This window comes from Mastomys coucha, unplaced genomic scaffold, assembly GCF_008632895.1.
Source record: "Mastomys coucha isolate ucsf_1 unplaced genomic scaffold, UCSF_Mcou_1 pScaffold15, whole genome shotgun sequence".
Lineage (NCBI taxonomy): Eukaryota > Metazoa > Chordata > Mammalia > Rodentia > Muridae > Mastomys > Mastomys coucha.
In genome coordinates, this window is record NW_022196897.1 from 156,241,878 (window position 1) to 156,247,744 (window position 5,867).

The following is a 5,867-nucleotide window of genomic DNA, read 5'->3' on the forward strand; positions in this document are numbered from 1 at the left end:
AAAAGGACCTGGGCATCCTTCCTCTGTGTCCTTGGATGTATTCCTCTCAGAGTCCTGGAGAAAATATGAGGTGCCCACAACAGAGATGACAACACCACAGCCAAGGATGGCTGAAGGACGCATGGGAGGCCACATGCCACATGAAGAAATGGATCAAGCCAGCCCCAAGCCTGCCTTCCAGCCCTGCCCTATGGCGGAGAGCAGATAGCTAGCTTAGTCTTCATCCATCCTACACGTGATCCCTGCCTCATCCACCATCCACTACTACATACAGGCAGCAGCCTGGGCAGGAAGAGGATGGGACAGCCGTTGCCTGGTAAACTAGTATTTTAATATTAAGTTTAAATATTTTACACAATATGTGTTAAAATATCATCAGGAATCTGCTGTGGGCTGGAGAGATGGCTCAGCCGTTAAAGGCTAGGCTCACAACCAAAAATATAAGAATCTGCTGTGTATCAAGTTCTTGAAGGGAATTTCTGACTTGATCCTTTATAGTGGCCATAAAAGTATACTATCAGCAGGGACGTTGGAGCTTGAAACTTTAGTCAAAGCATATTCTACACTTCTCCAAAGAAGCCACACCTGTGAAAAAGTATCAGGTATTCTGGTGTTATTAAAATATTAGAGGAAGCCCCCAGGAGACAGAGACAGGTGTATCTCTGTGGGTTCCAGACCAGCATGGTTAGTTTCAGGACAGTCAGAGCTACATACTGAAACACTGTCTGGAAAAAAAAAAAAAAAAAGGTCAAAGAAGGTGGGGTGGGACTAGGGGTTGCTGGAGAGCTGGCTCAGCAGTTCGGAGTGCTGGCTGCTCTTCCAGAGGACCTGAGTTCCATCTGCAGCACCCATATATTGGCTCACAACCATTGGCAACTCCAATTCCAGGAGATCCAATTGCCCACCTTTGACCTCCCCGGTCACCATGGACATGAGCTACACAGACATACCTACAAGCATGTATGTGTATCTCATGCCTATGTGTGTGTGCACGCGCGCACGAGTGTGTGTGTGTGTATGTGAAAATCAAACTTTTAACTTTTTTTAAAGCTTTATTTATTTATTATATGTAAGAACACTGTAGCTGTCTTCAAACACATCAGAAGAGGGCATCAGATTCCATTACAGATGGTTGTGAGCCATCATGTAGTTCCTGGGATTTGAACTCAGGACCTCTGAAAGAACAGTCGTGCTCTTAACCACTGAGCCATCTCACCAGCCCAAAATCAATCTTTTAAAATTATATATATATATATATATATACATATATATACATATATATATACATACATATACATATATATGTATATATATATATGTATATATATATTTAATATATATTTAAATATATATATATATCATGGGGAAGTTGAGTTTGGTGACTTAGACCTGTGAGCCTAACTAATGCAGCAAGTGCATAAGGCCAAGTTCTCTGTGGGCTACAGGGTGAGGAGTTCCAGGCTAGCTTGAGCAGCTGGGTGAGACCCCGTCTCAAAGTTAAAAGTAGGGCTGGGGATGTAGCTCAGTGGCCCAAGGCTTCCTTAGCAGGAGCAAAGCCCTGGGTTGAATCCCTCATACTCCAAATAAAAAATCATATGAGAGAGAAAACTGGAAGGAAAACCCCCTCAAGTTAAAACTAATAGTCAGCAAGAAGGCTCTGCAGGGAGAGGTGCTTGCTGCCAAGCCTGCTGAGCTGAGTTCAATTCCTGGGACCCACATGATAGAAAAGAGACCAGCTCCTGAAGCTGTCCTCTAACCTTCACTCAGTGTGGCATGTACACCCACTCACATTTACAACATAAAATAAATAAAAAATATTATAATAAAAATTTGTTTAAAATAATTAAAAATACTAACACTGCTCATAAACAGAGAGGTGAGATTCCTTGGCATGCCTCTGGCAATCTGTAGAACAAGACTTGAAAACTAAACTCATTGAATGACCCTCACTGGCTTCTCAGGCATCCCTGGACATGAGGCAGGCATCAGTAGCCAGGTCATCCAGCTCCTGCCCCTCACATGGGTCTCTCAGAAGCCCTGGGAGCTGGTTTGAAATGCAGACGCTTAGGCCCTACCCTGGCCCAAGCATTTGCAGTGTGCCAGAGGTCACTGAGAGCCCAGTGGCCACAGATGAACCACCCTCATGTACCACAAGGAGCCAGCAGAGGTGTCTGTGATCGTCGAAGCATGTTAAGTCCCCGGCCCCAATCAGAAACTCCCTTGTCAGCCTAATTATACTTATGGGTGTTCTGTGACTTGCTGTATTCCCAGAAAAAGAAAGAAAAATGAAGTTCTCTTTCAGGTTTTCAGGGTAGATAATGTCAAATATTTACAGAGCAAACATCATTCTAGAGGCGCACCACTCTCTCCCTGCTGATTAGGGGGCTGTCAGTCAAGCTGTGATGGGAGGCCTGTCAACCCTCTCAACAGAAAGAAACCTCCTGTCATCTTGGCTAAACCATGTGTGCTGCCATGCGAGGGATTCAAGGAGCAGGCTCCCAGGGCAAGGCTCCTGGAAGGAGAAGCTCTGTCTCTGTGCAAGGGGATGGCTTGGGGCTGGCTGCTCAGTGAAGACGCTATAGGAGGGGCGGGGCCTTTGTGAGAGGATGAGAAGCTCCAACATTAACTAAAGGTTCTCAAGCCCAGCATCCCCATCAGTGCTGACTCAATGCATAGTCAGCATCCCCACCAGTGCTGACTCAACTCATAGTCAGCATCCGCATAGGGCGGACCTGACCCCAGACACCAGAGGTTGGGAATGAGGCCTGACGTGTCCATGTGCCTAAGGCTTCCAGTTTCTGCCCCTCCCTGCTGCTGCTCTTCCTCATCTCTTCCTCCTCCTTCTCCTCTGGGGACCAGACTTTGGGAATCTGCCTGCCATGGTGGAACATTGCACAGTAATCCCAGGACCCAGGAAGCAGAGGTAAAAGGATAATTGTAAGTTTGAGATCTGTGTGGTCTTTGTAGTAAATGCCAGGTCAAGGAGGGCTACAGAGTAAGAGCCCGTCTCAACAACAGCAGCAACAACGACAAAACACAAGAAAGAGGAGCAGGAAGAAAGGAAAATAAAAATGAAACAGAAGAAGAAAAAGAAAAGGATGGAGGGAAGGAGAGAGAGAGAAAGGCAGGGAGAAGGGAAGGAGAGAGAACAAAAGGAAGGAAAAAGAATGGTTAGAGGGAACCAGGAGCCAGCTCTGAGCCTTTGCTACTCTGAGTGTGGACCTCCAAGCAGGAGATCCGGAGTTTCCTGGGAACTTGGGTAAAATGCAGCAGATCAAAGGAGTCCACCCCTGCTGCTGAGCAGCCTGTAATTCCAGGAGTGGCTCCGCACACTGAACTCACGGACTTTGTCTGCACCTAACAGTACATCAGAGCACGTGGAGTAGCTGACACAAGCAGGCCTCTAGATCCACCTTGGTTAAATAGATCATTTGAAGGGTAGGAGCAAAGAAATAACATATTTGTCCCAGCATTCAGGAGGCCGAGGCAGGAAATCTGTAAAGTTTAGATCAGTCTGGGCATCAAGAGCAAGACCTCGTCTTGGGAGACCTAGAGCCGGAGATGGAGGTCTGTGGCGGAGCATACGCCCGGTAAGCAAAACAGTTCTGGGCTCGACTCTCAGCCTGGGTGTGTATGTAGGGGTAAGGATCCACGTGGGAAGACTTCTAAATATGTGAGTAAACAATAGGCCAGGAAGCGTGCTATAGGACATGCCCTTAATCACCGTCCTTGGTAGACAGACAGATCTCTACATCCAGGGCCATCCTGACCTACATATCAAGACTTCCAGGCCAGCTAAGACTACATAGTGAGACCGTTTCCAAAAACCAATAATAAAATAAAATAAAAAACGGAGGCAGTGCTAGCAATGGCTCGGAAGTAAGAAGGCTCTTCTTTTGCAGAGGACATGGATTGGTTCCCAGGACCCACATGGCAGCTTACAACCACTGTGAACCCAGTTCCAGAGGATCCACTGCTCTGCTCTGACCTCCACAGGCTTCTGTACTCACGTGGTGTGGATCTACTTGGGCAGGCTCACACTCATGCAGACAAATAAAAGTCAACTGTCGCTGCTTCACCGACCAGTGGAAATAAGGAGGCGACCACGAGCTCTTCTCCAAGCAGTTTATTCAGGAACCTTGTACTACAGAATCATTCGTTCATTTCTTCTTTCTCTCTTCTCTCTCTAGCCCCCAGCCCTCACGGGTTAAATACTTTCCCTGGTCCCAATCAGCATCGGCTACGTGGCAAAACATAATAGGCTGTGGGAAATCATGCCAGCTTGCATGACAAACTGGAGGCACTCAGCTTTTCCAAATAAGGGCTTGTTTATCACAATGCTCTCTGCTCTGGCCGGAGACCAGGTGTTCAATGTATAGGGTGGCAGCTGCGGCTCCCCACAATCCCCCCTTTTTGTTTTAAATGCAACAGGCAAGGTCTGAGGTCTGATCTCCAGTAACCATGAAAAGGACATTGTAATGGCATTACAACCTGATGGTAATATCTCTTGGCAAAATATCAAACCCGTCTTTGAGAACACATACAGCTAGTTTGTACTACAAACCGGGCTTAGTTAATATCTCTTGGCAAAATATCAAACCCGTCTTTGAGAACACGTACAGCTAGTTTGTACTACAAACCAGGCTTAGTTAACATAGCCACTCAGTACATGCCTCTGGCTTAGGTGATTTATTTGTCAGAGCCCTAACCCGTAGAAGCCACTTGGTACGTGCCTCTGTCTTAGGTGATTTATTTGCCAGAGCCCTAACCCGTAGCAGCCAAGTTGGTGCCATGCCCATCCTATGCCTTTTTTCTGGAGGTGGGACCTGAGGCATCAACCCACATGCAATCAGACGTGCTCTCCAAGAGACCGCTAGAAGCTGATCTCTAGTGCAGTGCTTAGCCTCGCATCCTGAGTGTGAAGAACATTCAGAATAGTTAACCAAGACTGTGGAGATTGCCTCGCCTCCAGGGCTGCAAATGCTTCCACTACCAAAGCAGCCTGTCATTGCTGCCGGACCCGCATACTGCAGATGCACCACAATGCCAATATACTGTCAAGGACCAGTAAAGCACCCACGGTTCCAATACCCGCCCACTCTTTAAATTATTGAGGGCGCTAGCTGTCTGGACAGTGGAACTCAATGCAATAATAGAAGCTGTGGCTCCAACTGCCGCGAATGTACCTGGGCATCCTGGCAACCACAGCAAAGGGGAATCTATCCTGAGGGCTACAATCTAGCTTACTCCTGTTTGCTTTACTAAGGCTAGCATTACTAACTATACAAGGGTTGGAGCAAGGACATAATTTTTCAAACGAGGCATTTCCTACTGCTCTACCGGTAATCATGGCCATGGGAGAAATATCTGCGCAACTCCCATTCACCCCACTCAGCATTCGGCAGGTGCATCTTGAGGTGGGGCACTTTTCCCTCGTAAGCCATTCAGGAATCCAAATGGGATCTCGGCGGTCCTGTGGAAACACACAAACAGATCCTCTCGCCCATGTCAATACCGGATCCAGGCCATGCCATGAACCTGTTAAAATATCCTTCCATTGCACAAACCCTTTAGAAGTGGAAGGGGCAGATACATGCCGTTCTGCAGCTGATTTTCCTTCATTATCCAATTGAAAAAAATTAAGAGTAAGGAGAGCAATAGATATCTTTTCTCTCAGGGTAAGACCATAGCCTATTCCCCCTTTTTGTTTTAATAAGCATTCTTTTAAGGTCCTATGAGCTCTTTCCACTATTCCTTGCCCCTGTGGATTGTAGGGTAATCCATGGATTAAATCAATATGCATTTGTTTATAAAAGAACACAAAGGAATATGCAGTGTATGCTGGGCCATTATCTGTCTTTAACTGC